General features: G+C 43.3%; 1 pseudogene; it reads right to left on the bottom strand.

Moving 5' to 3' along the window:
* LOC127682559 (60S acidic ribosomal protein P1-like) overlaps positions 1–1,054 on the bottom strand; it is a 30,835-nt pseudogene extending 29,781 nt beyond the window's left edge.
* Between the last annotated feature and the right edge of the window lie 23,801 nt (positions 1,055–24,855).

Below are 24,855 nucleotides of genomic sequence, written 5' to 3'. Positions count from 1 at the left end.
TCCCAGCCTTTCAAACTCCATGTCTTAACTTTCGATTTAAGAACTTCCTTTTTTCCCAACATATTTATTGATTATTTGTAAACCTCACACAATGCACCTTGATCACCCTTGCTTCCCACTTCTCCCAGGGTGACCTTGGAGCTTGGTCAAACTCCCAGTGGCCAGCCCCTTAAAGATAACTGAGTCTGCCCCTGTCTTCACCCCCTCCATAGGCCATCTACTCTGAAGAGATACACTTGAGCATCTTTGTCAGACGTTTTAGGGACTCTCTTTAATGGTTTCCTGTTTAGACTGGTTTGGTCAGGTTTTGGGGGTGGTGAAGGGGTTGTCACAGAACCCTTCAATGTCTCTCCTTCTCAACTCTGAGTCTGCAGTCATTTATCCTGTTACAAAAGAAGCTTCTTTGCCCATAGCAGTCAGCAGCAGCAAGGATCATGGACTTCTGCCTAGATTCCAGTGGCATCCCACAGACCATGGACTTCAGCATGGTCTCAGGCACCATACAGAACACGGACATGCACATAACCTCCAGCAGGGGCCCAGGCCACGTACATCAACATGTCCTCAGATGGCAGCAAGACCCACAGACATCCACAAGTTCTCTGGTGGCAATAAGACCTCTAAACCTCAGCCTGGTCTTAAGTGGCAGCATAGATCACAGACACCAATTTGGCCTCTGGCCAAATTGTAACATGGACCACAGTTGTAACATGGACCACAGCCACCAATATGGCCTCCAGTGACAGCATGGACGATGGAAGTAGTTTGAATAGGCCCAATCCAGAAAATGAGCTGTCTCCATCTCAGACATCCTACTGATGCTCAGAGCCAGGGTGATTGTGCAGCTGGGCTGAACATTTAGGCTGCTGCACACAACCCTGCCAGGCCTACTCGGCAACAGCATGTTTCCCAGTCCATCACAGCTGTGCTCCCAGTTCTCCACAGCTGTGCTTCCAGTCCACCACAGCTGTGCTCCCAGTCCACCACAGCTGTGCTCCCGGTCCTCCACAGCTGTGCTCCCATACCCGTCACTGCAGGTCTCTAGTTCCGCCATCATCCCTTGGCTCCATCACACACCTATTCATCAAAGGTGGCATTGCAAATTGCACGGTGTCACGCAGTATATTTTTGGCCCAAACAGGTCAATACCTAACGGTCATTGGTCTGATTCAACGTTTCCGGTTTCTGAAGCACCATAAAAGCTGGATCATTGCTGAGACTCATCTCAGATATCCTGTTGTGGCCCAGAGTCAAGGTGAACTTGTGGCTGCACAGGGCATTAAGAAGGCAGGATCTGCCTGCATGAGCTCTGGGCTGAGGCGCACCTCTCTGCCCTCAGTTCCAGCTGCCCCAGGCACCTTCAGCTCTCTGGCTGCAGGCCAGGTACACTGGCTCATACCTCCCAGTGGGCTGAGGACCAGCCTCAGGCCTGGGATGCTCCTTTGTCTGCTGTTCCCATACCTATCTATCACAACCATGTCCCATGACCAAGGAAGGGCTCTCCTAGCTTGACATGGGGCACAGCCCAGTGAGCTCCTGGAACAGAGGACTGGTGCTCTGGGGGAGACATACCCGGGACATTATGAGGCTGATGGAAATGGAGGGTTGTGTTAAGAGGCGCAGCACATTTTGTTGCAAACTTTGAGAAGAGTCAGGGTCGAAGCATAGACAGCCAAGGAAAAGCTAACACAGTTGTTAATTCTGGGAGCAAGAGAAACTGGAAAAAGAAATTAAACCCTATCTGATGCATCACTTGTGCATCCGGAGTATATTTGTGATGCCGCAATGACTTAGCTGTTAATGACTTAACCAGATTCTTTTAAACTGTCAAATAGAGAGAGGACAGAAAAGCAAAGCCAGGGAAATACTAATCTCCACTTTAACACCAGAAAAACCAATGAAATAAGCATGCCTAAGATTAACAAATAAGAAGGCAAATATCATTAAAATCAAGGGGACATGTCAGAGGAAACAGGCGACAGTAGGTCTAACAAGATAGCTATTCAGCAAACAAGACCCAATTTTCTGATACAAACTGTGCAGTGATATTTGAGTCTCTCTCTCTCTCTCTCTCTCTCTCTCTCTCTGTGTGTGTGTGTGTGTGTGTGTGTGTGTGTGTGCACGTGCTTTCAGAAAATGTTGGCTACTGCTTAAAATCTAATAAGTGCTTAACCATTTGCAGACAGCCCTGGGTTCCAGCCCCAGCTCTGTCAGCAGTAGTATCATGGCGCTGGGCAGATCCTTTCACCTCATTGGGTCCCAGCTTCTCCTCTGGAAGACAAACCTTTCACCAGCTAATGCCCTATTATGAAAATACAAACTTGTAAAATACTTTGGGAAAAAAAAACACTTTTTCAATATTGCAGGCACATTCTTTTCCTCCTAGATAATATATTAGATGCAACAAAAACATTTTAGGTTACAGCAACATACAACTGTGCATACACACACACACACACACACACACACACACGCACGCACGTGCGTGCATGAACACACAAACCACTGAATACAAAGATGATGAATAGGAACCTTTTGAAGGGCCAGGCAAACTTTGTCTAAAACATGGTTTCCCCTCCAGGCAACTTAGAGAGATCAGGGATGATGGTGTGTATCCTCCTGTCTACGCACTCCATATTTTCCTTGGGACAGTAGTTCTTAAGCCCAAATTCACCATCCAGATAAGCAGCTAGGAAACTCTTCTACTGACGAGCCCTCTGCATCTCCCTTGCCTGTGTGGAGCTAATGGAACATTTGGAGGGACTGGATGGTTTCCTTCATAATTCACTGCCTGCTTCTGTGCTCCTCAACTAGGGGCAGCCAAGAGTCTTTTCCACAGGGAAGAAAAAAATCAAAGCTGCTACCAAGATGTGAAAAAGGCTGGTTCTGCCACTTGCTGTATTTTCTTTCTTCTTCGTGTTTTCTTAGCTCCTCCTGCCCACACAGCCTGCTTCTTGCACTGCACCCTGCAGAGAGCCAGCCTTCCTTCGCCCTCAGGCATCCCAGGCACAGTTTGTTCTTCCCTGGAGTCAGGACTCACTTGCCCAGCTCCAGGCTGTGAGCAGGTGAAGTTATCTGGGTCTAATTTTTCAAAGAGCCTGCTTTGGTGTTTCCTGACCAGAGCAAGCCTTGGTGGTCTGCCTCTGTTAAAACGTCACTTCAGGAAAGTGACTCTGGCTGGCCAGCGCTCTTGACTAAAGGCTGCAGAGTTGAAGGGGAAGCGCAGTCTGCAGACAGGGCTCTTTGGGGGCTCTGCCAGCCATGTTTACATTTTTCAAGTGAAGGAAGGACGGCAAGGTAAAGGTGGCTCTTGTTCAACTGTGCACAAGCAGGAGCTGATGGAGTCTGCCTGGAACTGGGACTCATGTTACTCTGAAGTCCGGGTCTCGGCACATGAGTGTCTTCTGTCTTGTGGGCACTGCTGGCTCTGGAGCAGACCCTGGGATGAGAGAGGAGCCAGGAGATTCAGGCGAAGGTCCAGTAGAACTGAGGGTTCAGTGAAGCCCCGAGGTTTGAGGAATGGGGTCATATGTATATGTGTATATATGTATGCATATGTATGTATATATATGTGTGTGTATGTGTATATATGTATGTATGTATATGTATATATGGGTTATATATATATATATATATATATATATATATATTTAATGATACAGATTTCTCAATACAAACAGAAAACGCCACATGAGTACATAGGTATAAGTCCACTGCGAACCGATGTGAACTGTGGCTCTGGGAACTGGTGCAATTTTGCTTTCTGTTCTACACTACACGGATGGTAATTCCTGCTGCAAAGGAATGCAATGCTTGTGGCTACCGTTGCCATGCTGTAATGCACCACACAGAAAGGTCCCCGAGTGCGCCATCTCCAGAACGAAGCAAACACGGGTGTGTAGGTAGGAGTTACTCCACTGGCCATGGCGGCAGAGCTTTATGTTTTGTTTGAAGCGCGGCTCTGCTGCTGGCACTATCAATCACGTTATCTGTTTCTCTGCCCTTGAATCCCAGGCTGGACTTGAGAGTTGCTTTATCAATAGAGTATGGCAAACTGACAATGTGGCATGGCAGCTCCAGAGTCTAGACCAGTATTACTGAGGTGGTCATAAAGCCTTGCCATGACTCCAGAACCTCTTCAAGGAGATTTGTATGAGATGCTGGCAACTGCATTCTCTGCGGTAAACAGCTAAAACATAAACTACTCACAGTGCTGTGAAGACGTCCAACACACCCTGTGGGAGGTGAGCAGACACAGGAAGAAGTGCGAATTCCTACTCGCCACTGCCAGAACCAAGCGCCAGACATAAGTAAGGCCATTTTGAACCTCTCAGCCCTGCTGACCACCCAGTTAAATGCCGCAGACCAATAGATGACTCCTCAGTCAACCTGCTGGGTAGCATGTATCTGAGTAGGTGTTGGGAGCTGGGGAGTAACGGTAAGTACCCATTCTTCTTAGGCAACCATAGCTCAGGGAGCTTATTGCTGCCCCCAAACTCTCCCTGAAGTTGGAAGCTTTTGAGAATCATGCTGTGCCTTGATTTTCAGTCTGCTGGGGACTTGGGGTCCTTTTACACATCTCCATCCCAAGTTACAGGAGGCCAGTCAGTGCCTTACTATACCGGCTGTCACCCTGGGAGGCTGGGAATTATACTTGTGCTGCAAGTCAGCTAATCATGTAAAGAGGGCTTAGGTTGGGTTTTCTCAAACTTAACTCTGTTGCTGATGGAGAGTAGATTCTCCTCCAGGGCACGCCTAGAAACCTACAGACTGTTTTCCATGCATCTACAGCTGGTCAGTCTTTATCCCTCAGCTCTCTTTCCAAACCCTCTGTTATCTTGTCAAAAGGTGATACAAAGAACCAGCCAAAAATCATCACTTCTCTTAGTCTACAGCCTTTCTAAGGTTTTATACACAGAGACACCAAATCCCTTGGTCCTTAAAAGAGGAGAATTGGGAATTTCAAATGCATTTATCTTAAAGAATGCTTTAAAGAGTTTACTCTGTGGCTTTTCAGTGTTCTCCATGCTACCAGGACCGTAGGTTTCAGTATGAGAGCCAGGTCCAGATACCACCAACCTCACTAGAGAAATCCATTCTTACAATTCCGTTTCTCCAGAACTGCTTTTGGTGTCACAGTTTGTATTAATCTGGGTTTTCTAGAGGACCAGAGCCAATGGAATGAATGTGTGTGTGTGTATGTGTGTATGTGTGTATATGTATTGTATATATGTATGTATACTGTACAGTGTGTATAGATAGTATGCATATATATGTATATTGTAAGCATATATATATGTGTATATATATATATATATATATATATATATATATATATATATATATATATGCTGGTTTTGTGTGTCAACTTGACACAAGCTGGAGTTATCACAGAGGAAGGAGACTCCCTTGAGGAAATGCCTCCATGAAATCCATCTGGAAGGCGGTTTTTCAGTTAGTGATCAAGGGGGGAAGGGTCCACTGTGGGTGGTACCACCCCTAGGCTGGTAGTCTTGGGTTCTCTAAGAAAGCAGGCTGAGCAAGCCAGGGGAAGCAAGCCAGTAAGTAACATCCCTCCATGGCCTCTGCATCAGCTCCTGCTTCCTGACCTGCTTGAGTTCCAGTCCTGACTTCCTTTAGTGATGAACAGCAGCACAGAAGTGTAAGCTGAATAAACCCTTTCCTCCCCCATTTGCTTCTTGGTCATGATGTTTTGTACAGGAATAAAAACCCTGACTAAGACAATGTGTGTGTGTGTGTGTGTGTGTGTGTGTGTGTGTGTACACACACACACACTATATATATATGTATATATATATATATATATATATATATATATACATATATATATAATATATATATATATAAAGTTTTAAGTCAGTTTTTCACACTTAGATAGCTGTGTTCCACTTGAGAGAACCCAGTTGATTAGTCTCTGAGGCTGGCTTCTTCCACAGTTGGAGTAGGCCTGCACTAGTTGTCTCTCCCAGTGGCTTCTCAGTACACATGCTGTGGCCTTAGAGTCCCAATCTGATGCTGAAAACCTGGAAGATTCCTGGAAAGTCACTGATCCCCAGTCCCAGTGGAAGCCCGGAAATCCTGATTCTGATATCCGCAAAGGAATCCACAGCAGTGGTAGGGTAAATCAACTTGCAGGGAGAAGGAAGGCCCAAAGAACAAAAGGCAAATACGCTTCCAGCTGCCACGCCCTTTTTATCTAGGCTGCTCCCAGAAGGTGACACCCACATATCAATTAAGTAATCAGGACGATTCCTCAAATGAGGTGCTCAGGTGTGGTGTTGGCCAATGGATGTAGAATTTACACCGGGCAGTCTAGAGTCCTTCCCCCCAGGAGGTTTTATAATAGTTACTTAAATGATAGCTTACTGCTCATGAACCTGACTTGAACAATGATAAAGGTGGAAATCAGCTGCTGCAGAAGATACGACTACTGTGTTCTATTCAAAGGTCCAACAGCAAGCCACGAAGATGCTCCTGTCCAGCCAGACCTATGAACGAAGCAATGTCCTATACTTACACTGTCCAACTAGTATCATTCTATACATACTAGATACCAGTGCTAGCCACGTCCCACTCCCCCTTCCCCGCTACACGTGACTGCACAGCACCGAAGTGCAGCATTATGACCTGGCCTCTGTGGGTACCAAGGTGCCTCAGGCTGTGGTTCCAGGTGAAGGGAGGGTGTGCACTGAGGAACAGAGCAGCATTTCTGGGCTGGGTGAGCAACACTTCTGCCAGGCTAATTGTTCAGGTTGTGGATTATCTTTAGTTTCCTTCAACCCCTCACTGCTATAGAAACCTAGTGTATCCATTTAAAGGGTATGTTCTTAGCTGTGTGTAGAAGAGGTATTCATCATTGTCCTTATGTCTAGCACCAGAGCCCTTTGCAATCACACTTGGGGAAGTACACTGAAGTCTTCCCCAAAAGTCTGTAAGTAGCTCTATTAAATAGGCACTGATAGAGGTGGCTTGCGTGGGGACTGAGTGGGCTACATTTTTATGGCCCATCGTGATCATTACGTATTGGCTGTACTACCTCAGGAATAAAGGGGAAAGAGATATTTTGCATGGTCTGAAAGTTTCTTGAGACATGGCTGACTTTAGCAAAGACAACATATTTTTCAAAAAATGTTTTGAAGAGACTGAACAGGAAAAAAATGATTTTTGTATTGGGTAAGTGGCTGTCGGATAGACTCAAGAGAGACGGAATCCTGGATTTGGATGGCACGTTTTCACCGGCGCCATGCACTCAGTATAAAGCCAGACTCTTAGGGGAAAGCATCAGGATAACTTTATAAGCAAATACAAAAGTGAAGTTTCACTGAAGCACGAGTGCCTCACTGTCTCCCTCTAGTGGTCGAGGTGTGTTTCATCAGGTTGAATCTTGGGATGGGGGGACTCTGGAGCCCTCTTCTGGAGGGCAGGTGAAGGCTTCTGCATTTCTGAGCTTGGAGACTGACTGCAAAGCCAAAAAAGGACAGTCTGGCCTGAAGGAACTACTGCTAAACACTGAATCACCCCCATGATAATTTGTGAATATATTTTCCTTCAAAGACTACTAAAAGCAGAATAAAATAAACTTTCCTCTGCTTTTTTAAGATGGCTGAATTTCATGTCTTTTGTTTGGTCGCTTTTTTGATTTTTGAAACAAGATTTCACTCTAGCTCAGGCTAGCCTAAAAGTTGCTTTGTATTCCAGGATGGCCTCAAATCTGTGATCCTCTTGTGTCTGCCTCTTGAGGACTGAGATTACTGACCCACACTGCTGTGTCCAGCTTATGTGTCTTTTAAAAAATAAATACATTTTCGTATTTAACTATCCTGTGGCATTGGACAAGCTCTCATACTTAGCTAGTTTCAGAAGTGTGGTGTCTCATTTCTCAGACAATTTCTGTGGAAAAACAGAGGCAGCTACAGAGAGCAGATATTATGGGCCTCAGAACTCCCCCATGGATTCAGCCTGACATGACCGAAGCCATCTTACCTCCTCCGATTGCCTAAAATAACACCATTCAGTTTTCCTCTGAAGTTTTCCATGAAACTTTGTGCAAAAAGCAACCAAACACAACCAACCAACCAAACCATTTGAGTGGAATGTGGATATTTCTAGGCAGACCCTGGTGCCGAGATTGTGCCCAGCTCTTTGATATTATCTTAAGATAGGCTGGGTGCATTCCAGCTAAGGTGAGGTCACTTTTGTCCCAATCCTTCTTTGTCCCAAGTGATGGGATCCATTTAGTCTTGCTGGTTATCCCGGCCCATGTGATTTTGTCAATAAGTTCCTCCATAAATTGCAGTCTATGAGACCCTGGATCTATGAGATCCTGAATTTATGAGACCCTAGATCTATGAGATCCTGGATCTCTGAGATCCTGGATCTATGAGACCCTGGATCTCTGAGACCCTGGATCTCTGAGATCCTGGATCTATGAGACCCTGGATCTATGAGACCCTGGATCTCCGAGACCCTGGATCTATGAGACCCTGGATCTCTGAGATCCTGGATCTGTGTCCCTTTCTTCAGTCCCCCTGTACCTGGGCCTGGCTTTTGATAAAACATTGCTGCACTGTGGGATAGGTTTTGCAGACAGAAAGTAAGTATTAAAGACTGGGCTGTCTAGTTCTGACTTAGGGTCTGTGGTGTTCTGACCACACAGCTGATGGGTACCCATCAGTTTCTCTAACAGTAAAATAAAGATAGTCTTGGTTTCCTTGAAGGATTATTATGAGGAGGGACAGAGAATAAATGAGGTGGCACCTGTGCTTGGGGTCCGGGACCGACAGGGCTACACAGAGAAACCCTGTCTCATACAACAACAACAAACAAAAACAAAACAAGAAACCAGACCAAACCAACCAAAAACCTGGCTGTCACTCTTACATAAAACCAATAAAGCAAAGGAAGGCGGCTGAGGCCTGCATGCATTCTCCCATTTCCTACCACTCAGCTAACGGGCTGGCTGCAAACTGTCAGCAGCCTGCAAGGATGCAAGGTCTCATTCCTCTCTCCATTCTCCTCCCTCACTAGCTTGCTGCTTCTCTCTAAAATGACTCCCTAGTCCTGCCTGCATTCTAACCTGCTGCAGAGCTAGCAATGAAGACCGTAGCTTGTGCGCATTCTCCTTTATACAACAAGCTAAACATATTCCAGCTGAGCACCATGTGGTTCTCTCTGCAGAGCACACGCTTCCGTCTCAGCACTCGCGTGCCCTTTTGTGCCACATGCTCCTCGCCAGTTGTGTAGAAAAGAACACTCATTAAAAGCCTTGATTTGTACCTTGGCTCCTACGCAAACAGACGGAAATCAAACACAGTGTATGCGTGTATGCTCTCGTGATCAGAATCCAACTCACTCCATCTAGAGGTTTTTCCTCATCAACCAACAAACATGTTTTACATTGTCTTGCTTTGGAGAAAACTCATAAAAGTTTAGTTTCTCATTCTGCCTCTGCAGTTTGAAACCATTTGTGGTTTGAAGATGCCCAATTTCATGAATCACTGGATGCTTACATGTTATAATTTGCTTGTAGACAAGATCTTAGTAAGTTGTCCAGGTTGGCCTCAAACTCACAATCCTCCTGCCTCTGTCTTCTGAATGCTGGGATTATAACGTGCACATTCATGCTTGGGTCTCAGCTGATGACCTTTCAGTATACAGCTGCTAGCTCTGCATCCTGCCCACCCACACATTATAGATAACCACTTTATAAAAATATACTCAGTGCTGGGTAGTGTCGAATGCTTACCTAGCATGTTTGAGACTCTGGATTCAATCCTTAGCAAGGTCGCAAACAAACATATAGCCTGTCCTCACGTGCCCCTTACTGTGTGGTCTATCCTCTTCCTTCTGGATGCCTGACATATACATTTTATTACAGAATCCTGAAGCCTAATGCATTTTGGCCAACTCACTTAAAGATAGTTTTCCTGTTATTCGAAAGAGTAAAATAATCAGACCATTTTTTCCTTTCCTATTCTCCCTCCAAACTCTCCCATATACCTCCTCCTTATGCCCTTTCAAATTCATGTTCCCAATTTTTGTTAACTTGTTCTTATGTGCATGTGTGTGTGTGCGTGTATGCATATCTATTTCTAAATATAACCTGCTCAGTCAGTCTGCATAGTGTTCCTTGTATACATGTTTTCCAGGGCTGACATTTTTATTGGTTAGTTTTATCCACTGTGTTCTCTCACACTGGAATACAATTACAAAGCCAGGTCATTAAACTGAAGGTGAATGTCTTTGGTGGGTTTTCTGAGCAGCAGACCTTAAACTCAAAATACAAGTGCAGGTGAGTTATTAGGCAGATGTTTCCAGAAGGTCCTGCCTGAGGATTGGAAGGAGGATGGAGAAGGTAAGCAGTCATGCAGTGCTGGGAGACAGCTGGGTCTCCGCCTCATCTGGTGGGACCACTGGGAGGAAACTGTGTCTCTTCTCAAGGCTAGGAGGATGCCATGTCAGGTGTCCCTTCCCCAGTTTGGGGCCAGGTATTAGTAGGAGAGGACAGTATATGTGTTGGGGGACTCTGAGCTCTTCAACTTTCTAAATAGACAAGTTCTATTCAGAAGCCATGGTCAAAGCTCTGAGAAGAGCAAATCTTGGCAAAGTTGGAAGCAAGGTACAGAGAGGCCGGGAGTGGACACGGAACCCAAGGGTTCTAGAAAGAGTGTCGGTATCTCACCAGAGTTCCCCCGAGACATACAGGGAAACAATCATCAAATGAGTAAAGCTCCAACCATCCATTTATACACTCTTGTTCTAACACATAAGGTGTCTTTTTAAAAGAAAAAATTATATATATATATATATATATATATAATATATAGTCCATATTACATAGTGTTCATAGACTAAAATGTTGACAAAGAAATATTGCTCAGTTAGAAAGCTAATCTCTCCATGTCTAAAGTACTGGATTCATTTGTCAGGATTTTCCAGATAAAAAGAACCAATCAAATGATGGCAACAGGCAGCCATCAGCAGTACAACAGTACAACAGTAGATGTACTGATAGCTGAAGAGATGGACATACATACATACATGCATACATACACGAGTTAGTGTTGTAATTGGTTCATTTAATTATGGAGGTCAATATATTAATACTTTTTTACTCTAATGTCAAGGACCAGAGGACCTGGAGGTCACTGGCATAAGAAGCCCAAGAATTTGGAGTTCTGATGTCCAAGGGCGAGAGAAGATGTATGTCCTTGTCCCAAAAGAGAGAGAAGCTTCACCTTTTCTCCATCTGAGTTTTATTTGGCCCTCAGCTGTTTGAATGCTGCTGCCCAGATTGCTAAGCCTGGACCTGCTCTACCCTGTCTGCTGATGAAAGTGTTAATCTCTTCCCAAAACATGGGCACATAGACACACCCAGAAATAATGCTCTATCAGCTATCCGAGTGTAGTGGAACTCTGTCTTCTGGGCATGAAAGGACTAGTGCTGGACTGAAATCAGTAGCTGTGTTTACCCACAAGAGACAGTGGTCAGGAGATTGGGTACCAACGGTCCCTTGTAGCCAGGGATGGTAAAGCATGCCTGAAATCATAGCACTTAGGAGATAAAGGCAGGAGGGTCAGGAGTTCAAGGTTATCCTCAACTATGAAGTAAGCAAAAGCCTACATGAGATCTTTCATTAAACAAAACCAAAAAATTAAACTAACAGCAACAACCCCAAAAGCAAAACAAAATTCCCCTCACCAGGTGAGGAGTCATCAAACCCTTACCTGAGATCTCAGTCACTTCTTTCTGTCCCCATTCAGCTACAGGTAATCCTTTCCTAGGTGATCTGGTTTGAAGTCTGCTCTAGAGCAGGGTATGTGTACTGTAAATGCATACAAAATAAAAGTTGACTAGGGTTGGGGACTCCAGCGATACAGTCTTCTTGAGTCTTGACACATGGGAGTGGGACTCTGCTCTGATGTCCTTGTAAATGACTCCTATAATCAGCCTCAACAAACCCATTGGTTGATCATGCTAGACACAGATGGAATACTTTCTTTGGTCTAATGATCTTCCACCTGGGGTGGACAGGCATTTCTGTGCATAAAGGTTGTGCAACACTGCATCCCTTAGCCTCATCAAGTTGGCGCATAAAATTACCCATCACACTGGAGTGAGAGATAGGCACTTAGTCACTGAAATGGAAGTACTAAGGTTGTTGCCAGAGTGAGATCCTCTAAAGATATAGAATAACCAGAACACCCAAAGAGAGGATGGAGAGAGAGGAAGAGACCACTTCGTTACTGGTAAAGCCATGAAGCTAGCCTTCAAGTGGATAGAATGACTTGAAACAAAAAACAGGGCTCTGCAAATCCATATGTAAGGCAGGTTGGAAACGTGAATATATCACAGAGGAGGGAAGAAAGCGAGACCAATGCACGCATCCTGGTAGGATTGGGCACATCTGTGGGAGTAATAAAATGTTCACAAGGTATTTTTTATATGGAGACACATATGGTCAATTACTTTTCTAAATGTTGTGACAGAATGTCTGACAAAGACAATGTAAGGAATGAAGGTTGTCTCAAAATGGTAGTACATCATGGTGAGATGCCATGGTGAGATACCATGGTGGATTGCCATGGTGAGATGCCATGGTGAGATACCATGGTGGATTGCCATGGTGAGATGCCATGGTGGGATGCCATGGTGGATTGCCATGGTGGGATGCTATGGTGAGATGCCATGGTGGGATGCCATGGTGAGATGCCATGGTGAGATGCCATGGTGGGATGCCATGGTGGATTGCCATGGTGGGTTGCCATGGTGAAATGTCATGGTGGGATGCCATGGTGGATTGCCATGGTGGGATGCCATGGTGAGATGTCATGGTGGATTGCCATGGTGGGATGCTATGGTGAGATGCCATGGTGGGATGCCATGGTGAGATGTCATGGTGGGTTGCCATGGTGAGATGTCATGGTGGGTTGCCATGGTGGGATGCCATGGTGGGATGCCATGGTGGATTGCCATGGTGGGATGCCATGGTGAGATACCATGGTGGATTGCCATGGTGAGATGCCATGGTGAGATACCATGGTGGATTGCCATGGTGGGTTGCCATGGTGAAATGTCATGGTGGGATGCCATGGTGGATTGCCATGGTGGGATGCCATGGTGAGATGTCATGGTGGATTGCCATGGTGGGATGCTATGGTGAGATGCCATGGTGGGATGCCATGGTGAGATGTCATGGTGGGTTGCCATGGTGAGATGTCATGGTGGGTTGCCATGGTGGGATGCCATGGTGGGATGCCATGGTGGGATGCCATGGTGGGTTGCCATGGTGAGATGTCATGGTGGGTTGCCATGGTGAGATGTCATGGTGTGATACAATGGTGGGAAGCCATGGTGACAAGAACAGTTCTAGCTGAGGCAGCAGGAACTAGTGTTTACTGATTGCATTGTATCATGACTTTTGTTTTTGCTTGATTTCTAATCATGGGTGGAATGTGATTAGCTGCCACAGAGTCTGGAATGCCAGCCTATAGGACGGTGTTTTCCACATGCAGATGGATCTTCCCTTCTCAGTTATGCCTCTCTGGAAACACCCTCATACACTTGCACAAATCCAGTTATGTTTCAGTCAGGATTAGCTACCAGGAAAAAGCATGGGAGTAGGAGGTAAACTCCTTAAATCTGAAGTAAGATGGAGCCTCTGTCCTGTTCCCTCAAGAAAAGATACCTTGTCTACCTACCACTATCCCACACATTCATGGTATTTATTTGAGTAGGTATGTGGTAAATTATTTAGTAGAAATTCTAATATTATTCTGTATTGAAATGACTATGTTCAGATGATACTAAACTCTTTCTTCCTAGGTCCCTGATGAAGGAAGGACCCCAATGTAGATAGAACCACTGGAGGAATATGTGTATCTGAGCGATGAGTGCACACTCCTCTGGCGTTGTCTAATTCAGAAGGTTGGGGATGTTATAGAAGTCATGCTCAGGAAGTTCCTGGCTCTCAAGATGTAGTTCTGGATGATGGTGTAGACCTTTGAGATATAGTACTTTGCAGGAGGTCCTGGGATGGTCAGAATGTACACTCAATGAGGATATTTCTTGTGGAAACCTGGTTAGTTCTATTGAGGGTGGGTTTTGTTCATTTGATTTTTTAAATAAAACTTGGTCGTTATTTCTTAAGGTCATAGTACATAGAGCTTATTATGAAAATCTTGTGTGTCTTTGAATCATCTTAGAAACAAGTAATAATAATAATAATAATAATAATAATAATTAGGAGTAGTAGTAGTAATAGCAGCAGCAGCAGCAGCAGCAGTAGTAGTAGTAGTAGCAGTAGTCAATCCTGTGGTATTTTCCTAATAGTTGAAGATAGAAGACCAATGGGTTCTGGCATACCTAATCTCAGCACATGATGTCCCAGAAGGAAACCCAGAATACTCTTGCCTGATATATTTGAATCTGGAAGTTTCCAAAGCCCTTTTCACGGTGGACAGGTGCACACTGATATAAAGGATTAAGAAAGAGAGCAACCAGTGCCTTGACTCACCCACTAAAGGAAGCAGGAATAGAATCCCTGACCACAAACTTGCGTGTGTTTTCAGTAGAGAATGTACAACTAATCCAGACTGTCAGTACTTTCTGAGCTCTAAGCATTAATAGCAATATGCTGGCACTAGGGGAAATCTCCAATAAGTATAAGCCAAAATTGAACAAACAAATCCAGCCCGTTAGCCTGTTATGCCTTGATCTGCATCAGGGACAGGCTATGGTGGCAGGGGCAAGGGGATAAAGACATGTTGGATAGAATCTCTGACCTAAGACTATGAGAATGTCCATTAGCAGAAACAATAGGTGTCTTAGTCCACTCAGGCCATATCACAACATACCAAATGGCCAGCCTAAAAACATCAGACCTGCAGTTCCTGTATCCCCAGAATACTGGGAGTAATAGATCAAGGAAGAAACACACTGGGTATTCAGTGAGGGCCTGCTTTCCTGGTCGTAGACAGTGAGTCTTAGCTGGATCCTTCCTTCTTGGGAGAAGGAGTCAGTGCTCTGGGGACTCCTTTAAAAATGCTTCACACAATGCTTTACAAGGTCCCTTATGATTTAATCCCTTCCTAATGGCTCCACTGTCTAGTAACATCACATTTGTAAGTGGCAGTTCAGTGTATGTATGTGAAGGGACACACACATTCAGCCCGTAGCAATAGTCTAGAAGTGAATTAGAACCATTCTCTGTGGAAATTTGAGATAGAGAGGTGAGGTCTCCACCTTCTCTCTGGAGGGGATCAGCTAGGAGCACACAGGGCCTAAGATCAGTGGAGCAGCTAGGACAGAAGTCTTCCCGCCACCATTTGCACCAGGGATCCAGGAGACTCCACAGCCTTCTTTGCATAGCCTTACAGGAGAGAGAGAGAGAGATCGCCCAGCAGTGCTTTCACTTTTGAACTCAGAGGAGTAAGGACACAGGCTTACAGGCCCACAGAAGGAATAAGCTCCAGCCAGAGACAAGAATACCAACTAGCACCAGATGGTGGAAGGCAAGCACAAGAACCCTACCAACAGAAACCAAGGCCATATGGCAACATCAGAACCCAGTTCTCCCACCAAGTCTCAGATACCCCAACACACGGGAAAGGCAAGACTTTGGATTTCAAATCGTATCTCATGATGCTGATAGAAGGCTTCAAGAAAGACTTAAATAACTCCCTTAAAGAAATACAGGAGAACATCACTCAACAGGTAAAAGCCCTTAAGGAGGAAACACAAAAATCCCTTAAAGAAATACAGGAGATCATGGGTCAATAGGCAGGAGCCCTTAAAGAAGAAACGCAAAAATCCTTTAAAGAATTACAGGAAAACACAAACAATTAAGTGAAGGAACTGAACAAAACCATCCCGGATCTATTGTTTCTTGGAAGTAAAAACAATAAAGAAATCACAAAGTGAGACATCTCTGGAGATAGAAAACCTTGGAAAGAATTCAGGAGTCATAGATGCAAGCATCAACAACAGAATACAAGAGATAGAAGAAAGAACCTCAGGTGCTGAAGATACCATAGAAAACATTGACTCAATAGTCAAAGAAAATGCAAAATGCATAAAGCTGGTAACCGAAAACATCCAGGAACTCCAGGACACAATGAGAAGACCAAACTTAAAGATTATAGGTATAGACAACAACAAGGATTTACACCTTAAAGGCCCAGTAAATATCTTCAACAAAATTGTAGAAGAAAACTTCCCTAATTTAGAGAAAGAGATGCCCATACAAGATGCCTTCAGAACTCCAAACAGACTGGATCAGAATGGAAACTCCTCCTGGCACATAATAATCAAAATACTAAATTCACTAAACAAATAAGAATATTAAAAGCAGTAAGGGAAAAAGGGCAAGTAACTTATAAAGGCAGACCTATCAGAATTATACCAGACTTCTCACCAGAGATGATGAAAGCTAGAAGATCCTGGGAAGACCTCATACAGACCCTAACAGAACACAAATGCCAGCCCAGACTACTATACCCAGCAAAACTCTCCATCATCATAGATAGAGAAACCAAGATATTCCATGATAAAACCAAATTTACAAAATATCTGTCCACAAATCCAGCCCTACAAAGGATAATTGATGGAAAATGCCAACACAAGGGTGGAAACTACACCCTAGAAAAAGCAAGAAAGTAATATTTTTCCAACAAACCTAAAAGAAGATCCCCCACACAAACACAAAAATAACATCTAAAATAACAGGAAGCAACAATCACTATTCCTTAATATCTCTTAACAACAATGATCTCAATTCCCCAATAAAAAGACATAAACTAACGAAATATTTCTCATGTAAATCTTCAATTTTATCAGAAAATGTTTGTAATCCCCCCTTTAATTAATTTAGTAATGCTTTTTTATGTCTACCATTTTATCTGCATAATTTTTCATGGTAACCTTCAATTTTAATGTCTTTCTATATATTTCCTCTATTTTACCAGAAATGTTTTGAATGTAAATCTTGGATTTTATCACACATGTTTTTAATTCCACCTTCAATTAATTTAGAAAGAGTTTTTATATCTAACATTTTATATGTAATATTTTTCCATAAAATAGTCAATTTTAACATGTTTACCTATGTATTTCTTGAATTTTACCAGAAATATTTTCCATGTAAATCTTCAATTTTATCTGAAAATTTTTATAATTCCACCTTCAATCAACTTAGAATTATCTTTATGCCTATCATTTTATCTGCATAAGATATTCTTTAATTTTAACATGTTTTTCTATATATTTCTTCAATTTTATCAGAAATATTTTCTATGTAAATATTCAAGTTTATCAGAAAATGTTTATAATTCCACTTTCAATCAACTTAAGAATACTTTTATGGCTAACATTATTATATCTATATAAAATTTTCCATGATAATCTTCAATTCTAACATGATTTACTACATTTTTCTACAATTTCACCAGAAATATTTTCCATGTAAATCTTTAATTCTATCATAAAATGTTTCTATTCCATATTCAATTAATTTAGCAATGTTTTACATGTCTACTACTTTACTCTTTAATTTTCCATGAAAATTGTCAATTTTAACGTGTTATCTGAAATATTTTCCATGTAAATCTTTAATTTTATCATAAAGTGTTTTTGCTTCCTTTTTCAATAAAAAAAGGACAGCAGACTAATACCTGTCCCAAAAAAATTGAGATAAAGACGTTAGTAGCTTCCTAGAAAGGAATTTTTTACATACTCAGGAATATTAAACAGTAGAGAGAAAGCCACTAACGTTTGAGTCTATTTTACCTTGGACTCTGCCTGACCTTGACCTTGGAGAATGCTTCTCCTGGTTATCAATGCTGCTAGGTGAACAAGAACTCTCTTGGAATCTTAGCCCACACTCAAGTCACTGGAATAGTATGAAGGTCCAAAGGTAGACTCCCTTAGAGCAGGCTGAGACCTTTGTGGCTCTCTACCCATCATCTCCTAGGGCCATGATCTAATCAATGTCTTCAAAAGAGAGCCATCCTCTTCCTCCTGGGAGTAGCTGCTGCATCGTGGAGTTGGAGCCCCCTCTTATTACCCTTCACAAATACTGTGACTGGAGTAGGAACTCAGGGGAGGGAGGAGTTATCATTTCGGGTTCATTATCTGAAGGCAGCTGGTGTCCCCTTAGCCACCCTCTATGACACTTGCTCAGCTTGCAGGTATCGTTTTGAGAGGAAAGGAAAACATGGTGAGATAAGAGCTGCGTTACTGTGTGTACACGACCCACATTAATCACACCCTCCCGGGTGTAAGTTATCGCTCTGCCACTCTTCTCCCTTCAATGGCCAGCATTTAAAGTAAACTGTACTGACATCCTTGACATGCTTCCCTTGGGGCAAGACCTCATTTTATTCTGATCATCTTTTTTCTCAAATGATTTTCCTGTCACATAAAGTGTACAATACTCACTCTAGAGAGAATCTCCATTTGCTTGCAAATTTCATGAAATCATTGATCCTAATATCTGAGTAGTATTCCATTATGTAAATGTATCACATTTTCTGTATCCATTCCTTTGTTGAGGGACATCTGGTTTCTTTCCAGCTTCTGTCTTTTATAAATAAAGCTGCTATGAACATAGTAGAGCATGTGTCCTTTTTATATGTTGGAGTATCTTCTGGGTATATGCCCAAAAGTGGTATAGCTGGGTCCTCAGTAGAACTATTTCCAATTTTCTGAGGAGCCACCAGACTGATTTCCAGAATGGTTGTGCCAGTTTGCAATCCCACCAGCAATGGAAGAATGTTCCCTTTTCTCTACATCCTCAACAGCATCTGCTGTCTCCTGAGTTTTTGATCTTAGCCATTCTGACTGGTGTGAGGTAGAATCTCAGAGTCACTTTGATTTGCATTTCTCTGATAATTAAGGACATTGAACATTTCTTTAGGTATTCCTCAGCCATTCAATATTCCTAAGTCAAGAATTCTCTGTTTGGCTCTGTACCCCATTTTTAAATAGGGTTATTTGGTTCTCTGGAGTCTAACCTCTTGAGTTCTTTGTATATATATTGGATATTAGCCCTCTATCAGATGCAGGGTTGGTAAAGATCTTTTCCCAATCTGTGGATTGCTGTTTTGTCCTATTGACAGTGTCCTTTGCCTTACATAAGCTTTTCAATTTTAAGAGGTCCCATTTGTCAATTCTTGATCTTAGAGCATAAGGCATTGGTGTTAAGGTCACAACATTTTCCCCTGTGCTAATGTGTTCAAGGTTCTTTCCCACTTTCTTTTCTATTAGATTCATCCCAGATATGCAGGCATGGTTCAGTATATGAAAATCCATCAATGTAATCCACTATGTAAACAAACTCAAAGGACAAAAAAGCACATGATCATCTTATTAGATGCTGAAAAAGCCTTTGACAAAATATAATATCCCTTCATGCTAAAAGTATTGGAGAGAATAGGAATTCAAATTCTATATCTAAATATAATAAAAGCAATGTACAGCAAACCAATAGCCAACATCAAATTAAATGAAGAGAAACTTGAAATGATCCCACTAAAATCAGGAACAAGGCAAGGGTGTCTGCTATCCCTCTATCTATTTAATATAGTATTTGAAGTTCTATCCAGAGTAGTTAGGTCACAAAAGGAGGTCAAATGGATACAAATAGGAAGGGAGGAAGTCAAGATATTACTATTTGCAGATGATATGATAATGTATATAACTAATACAAAAAATTCCACAAGAGAACTCCTACAGCTGATAAACAACTTCAGCAAAGTGGGTAGATACAAAATTAACTCAAACAAATCAGCACCTTTTCTCTACTCAAAGGATAAATGGGTTGAGAAAGAAATTAGGGAAACAACACCCTTTAAAATAGTCATAAATAAAAAAATCTTGGTGTGACTCTAACAAAGCAAGTGAAAGATCTGTGTGACAAAAACTTCAAGTCTCTGAAGGAAGAAACTGAGGAAGAGTTAAGAAGATGGAAAGATCTCCCATGCTCATTGATAGGCAGGATTAACGGTAAAAATGGCCATCTTACTGAAAGCAATCTACAGCTTCAATGCAATCCCCATCAAAATTCCAACTCAATTCTTCATAGTGATAGAAAGACAAATGCTCAAGTTTATCTGGAATAACAAAAAACCCAGGATATAAAAAGAATCATTCTCAACAATAAAAGAACTTCTGGGGGAATCATCATCCCTGACCTCAAGCTTTACTACAGAGCAATAGTGATAAAAACCATATGGTACTGGTACATTTGACAGGCAGGTAGATCAATGGAATAGAAGTGAAGACCCAGAAATGAACCCACAAACCTATGGTCACTTAATATTTGACAAAGGAGCCAAAATCATCCAGTGGGAAAAAAACCGGCATTTTCAACAGACAGTACAGGTTCACCTGGCAGTCAATATGTAGAAGAATGCAAATTGACCCATTCTTATCTCCTTGTACAAAATTCAAGTCTAAATGGATCAGGACCTCCACAAAAACCAGATATGATGAATCTAATAGAAGAGAAAGCGGGAGAAAATCTCTTATATGCTATATGGATGCATCACTTGTCAATAAAAAGGCCTATGGCCAATGTGCTGAAGCAGGATTAGGAGGTGAGGTATCTGGCAGAGAGAATGGGAGAGAAAATGAGAGGGGGGAAGGAGAGGGGAAATAAAGAGGAATTCTGGGAAGGAGTCAGAGGTTCGGGAGATTGAACAGGGACCTCTGAGAAGAGGTAACAAGCCATGTGGTTCTTTCTAGAACAGAATGAAGAGATAATTGAGTTATGAGCTAGTCAGGGGAATAAGCCCTAGCTTATGGTCTAGGTATTTGTTCCTAAAATATTCAGTCTCAGAGCCATTACTCTGGGAGCAAAGTGGCTGGGTAGAAAAGTTTGATGTAAAAAAAAGAAAAGAAAAAAGAAAAGAAAAGAAAAGCTTGCTGTTCTAACTCACCATTATTTACTTCTCTGTTGTTTTCCCCATCTAACGTTGCATTTCCTGGGGACAAACCTTTCTCTGTCATTCTGTGCTTCCAACACCCATGGGGTCACTGCTTCATGGACTAAATGGATAAGTGACAAGTAAGGACAATGAAAAAGGCTAGTTTTCCATCTTGTTTACACAGATCTTTTTCTTGGGGGTTGGGGGAGGCAGACTTGTCCCATTGTGCCTATGAAAGTGTGATTGCAAAGGAAGCTTTCTATCCTCAAGGAGGGGCTCTCAGGTTCCAGCTCTGCACTTGAATCACTTGGGAAATACATCAGAAATAAACCCACCTTTCCCAGCCCAATTGTCGCAGACTCTCTGTGAGGAGCATCTAAATCTTCCCAAATCTTCTTTGATGGCTCTATCAGGTAGACTGCATGAGGACCACAATCTTTAGGCCATCCTGATGTTATTCAAGAGGCAATAGGAGGTGCCACTGGCATCTCTGGGTAGATCCTTGCTGGAGGGAGATCCCTCCAGAGGTGTTATGTGGGCCTTGCATTGCCTCCAGACCTTTAAAAAGGTTTTTGCTTTAAACTTAGCTGATTCAACTTTTAGACACAACATTGAGAACTTTTATCTTCACATTTCTATCCCCACTACTGCTTCCCCTCTTCTAACAACCACCCTCTAGATAGTTGTCTACCTTCTGACCCAAATGTTGAGAGTTCAACTTGGCCACTACCAAGGTTGCCATGAAGTCCCTTCATGATTACAGAGATTTTTGTTTTAAAGCAGGTGTTAAGAAGGGTGGTCAGAGGGAAGAGTAAAGAAGGACTCATAGAAGCACAGAGCAGAAGCCTACCAAGTAGGAATGAAAGGCGTAGCCCCAACACAGTTTTAAGTCAAGACTATAAAAATCCTGTCCAACATGGACAGAGTGAAATGTACCAATATCACTTAACAAAATAGAATGTGCTGCTGTCTTAATGCTGAAACTCTGGGTGGACCCCACAGGATTGCCTAGGGGATCTGTGATGTGATGAACAAGTCCTCTCAGAGTCTTGAATTTGTATGCAAGAATTAAATGATAACCCGATGTTCACTTTTGACGTGCAAAGAAACTGGGCTCCAAGGAGATGTGGCTTAACCTCAGAGCAAAGACAGAAGCGACACCAAGGGCCACAGCTGACACCCTAAAAGGATTGAAAACTGCTATGACAGGGTGGTTATAAACTGCTGTTGGCATAGTTGAACATCATCAAAAATCAAGAGAACCGAGGGAAGTAACTCACAGCTCAGTGACAGTGTGCGTGTCCATCATGCAGAAGGTCCTGGGGTCAAGTCTGAGAGGAGAAGACGAGGAAGGGGAGGGGAGGGACCACAATTCCTCTCTGTGTCTCTGGGAGCACATTCCTACCCTCTTTATGAGCTGACTGGGGATTTGGGGCTCGACCGCCAGCATCCTTGGATCCCTCTCTTGAGTGTGGCCACTATTCTGACCCTCCTCTCCCCACTGGATTCTTTCTGGTCCCTGTGAAACAGGAAGGCTGTGGACCCAGCCTCTCCTACAGCAGGCCTACCCACTTACCTCCTCCATCTGTTCTGCCTCCCACCCTCCGGGCAAGACATCGGCTTCCTCAGATCATTGTTTGGTTGAATAATTTGTCCTGTCACATAAAGTATGCGATGTTCACAGCGTTTACTTTCCTATGTGTTCTTGTTCTTGTTGTCCCGTGGGTCAGCTTTGGACTCTCTGGGGACAAACCCTTCTCTGTCATCATGGGCTTCCCACACCCACGAGGTCACTGTTTCATGGACTAAATGGATAAGTGACAAGTAAGGACAATGAAGGAAAGCTGTTTCCCCATCTTTGTTTACACTGATCTCCCCCTCATGGAGGGGACAGACTTGTCCCCACTGTGTCTATAAAGATGAGACTGCAGAGGTAGTATCCTAAGCTCAATGTCCTTCCTGTGGCTTGCTGCAAATGTGAGGACTTGAAGGATCTAACATTAAGGGTGATTTGGAAGCTGTGTTGACTCAGTACTCTGTGAGTTAATCAAGGAAGCCTCTAAAAGGCTGGTGGGGAAGAATGAATTAGAGTCCACCTGTCTTAGTTTGCTTAAAGGTTTTAATGCATTTAACACTTGACCTACAGCCCATCGTGAAACCAGCGCAGGAATTCAAGGCAGGAGCCCAGAGAGGGAAACTGAAGCCCGGGCCCTGAAGGAACACTGCTTACTGAAGGAACAAAGCTTCTTCTGAGGCCCGCTCAGCTTGCTCTTTGTTTGTTTGTTTGTTTGTTTGTTTGTTTCCAGACAGGGTTTCTCAGTATATCCCTTGCTGTCCTGGGATATACTCCTTCTGTAGACCAGGCTGGCCTTGACATGCCTCTGCCTCCTGAGGGCTGCGATTAAGGGAGTGTGCCACCATTGCCTAGCTCAACTTGATTTTTGATACAGCACAGCCTCCCCCACCCCTTGCCCAGTGGTGGTACTACCGGAAATGGGTTGGGTCTTCCCACATTAAATAACCATCCAGAAAATGCCTCACAGACTTGCCTGCCTGCAGGCCACTCACTTTGATGGAGACATTCTCTCATCTGAGATCCCTTTACCCCCCTGGCTACTCTGGCTTATATTAAGTTGACAGAACCTAATCAGCACGCCACTCTAATGTGAACAGCTAAAAAGGGAAGTACAAATGTCCCTACATCTCTTGTGGTTTGCTTTAGAGGCCTAAAGCTTGACATATTTGATAATGGAGATAAATCAGTAGTCAGATACTGAAAGTACCCAGAATCCCTCTCTCCTGTGGTTATCAAAAACTCACTCCACAGTATGAGCTTGTGCCCTTTTCCAGCCTGGGATACCACAGGTCAGAGCACAGAGTCTGGCGGAAGGAAAGAAGTGGTTTCACGGTTGGTCTGCCTCCACTGGGGCGTGAACCTCAGCACTGTATTTTCTTGACAGAGCCTCTGCTTACAGATCTAGGACCCACAGGGTTTCTTAAGCAGGCCTTGGGAAAAGGAAGATTTTTGTCTTTCTTTAGCGTGTGAGAAGGCCTGAGGTTTCGGGACAGGAGTGCCAGGCACATCCTTCCGTGGGAATTGTACATCACGCCAAACATGTGCAATTCATTAAACAAAGGCTTGCTCTTTAAAGAGCTTTCTTCAGAGTGGACACTTTGTGGTTTCTCTTCTTTTCCTGAGAACACAGCTTCTAGCTTTCTTTAATATCCTCCGGGAATCCTTGGGCCCCTTCTGAAATCCCAGAGGAGCCTTACGAATAAAGGTTTGCCTACCAGGAAACTAATCCCTAAGCAAGCTACTTGACTCTTCAGAGTTAATCACTAAAACAGTGCCTGGCAGTACTTCCTAAACATGTCGCCAAGTGCTGTGTGAGGACGGAGATGTAAATATAGTCAAACTTCTACAAGGTCCATTTTGTGTTCCTATAATATAGACCGATGCCTGGGTATTTTACAAAGAAAAGAGTTTTAGTTGGCTTGTGATTCTGGTAGCTGCAATATAAACAGGTGCCTAGGAAGGACACCCTGCAGTATCATAAAACATAAGACAGTACTGAAGATGAGGGAGAAACCAAGAGGGGGGAGGGGCTGATTCATTCCTTTACAGTGAGCGCCCTGTTGTGGCAGGAACCACTCAGCTCCTGTTTGACATAAGTCATTGCTCAGGACTGGCATGAATTTCTTTCCAGGTGACATTCTCTTCACCTAATCGCCATTCCCTAGATCCCACCCCCTACTGAGATCCTCTGTCTCTCAGTATCATTACCTTGGGACTAACTTCCCATGTGAATCTTCAGGGGGTAAACTGTATCCAAACCACAGCACGTGTCAAGTTGTGGAAGACTTAACTATTAGTAATTTAAAATGTAGAATAAAAAGGTTTGGCTTTAA

This window comes from Apodemus sylvaticus, chromosome 1 (genome assembly GCF_947179515.1).
Source record: "Apodemus sylvaticus chromosome 1, mApoSyl1.1, whole genome shotgun sequence".
NCBI classification, from domain to species: Eukaryota; Metazoa; Chordata; class Mammalia; order Rodentia; family Muridae; genus Apodemus; species Apodemus sylvaticus.
The sequence above is the reverse complement of the archived record's forward strand: the minus strand, read 5'-3'. Positions and strand labels throughout refer to the sequence as shown.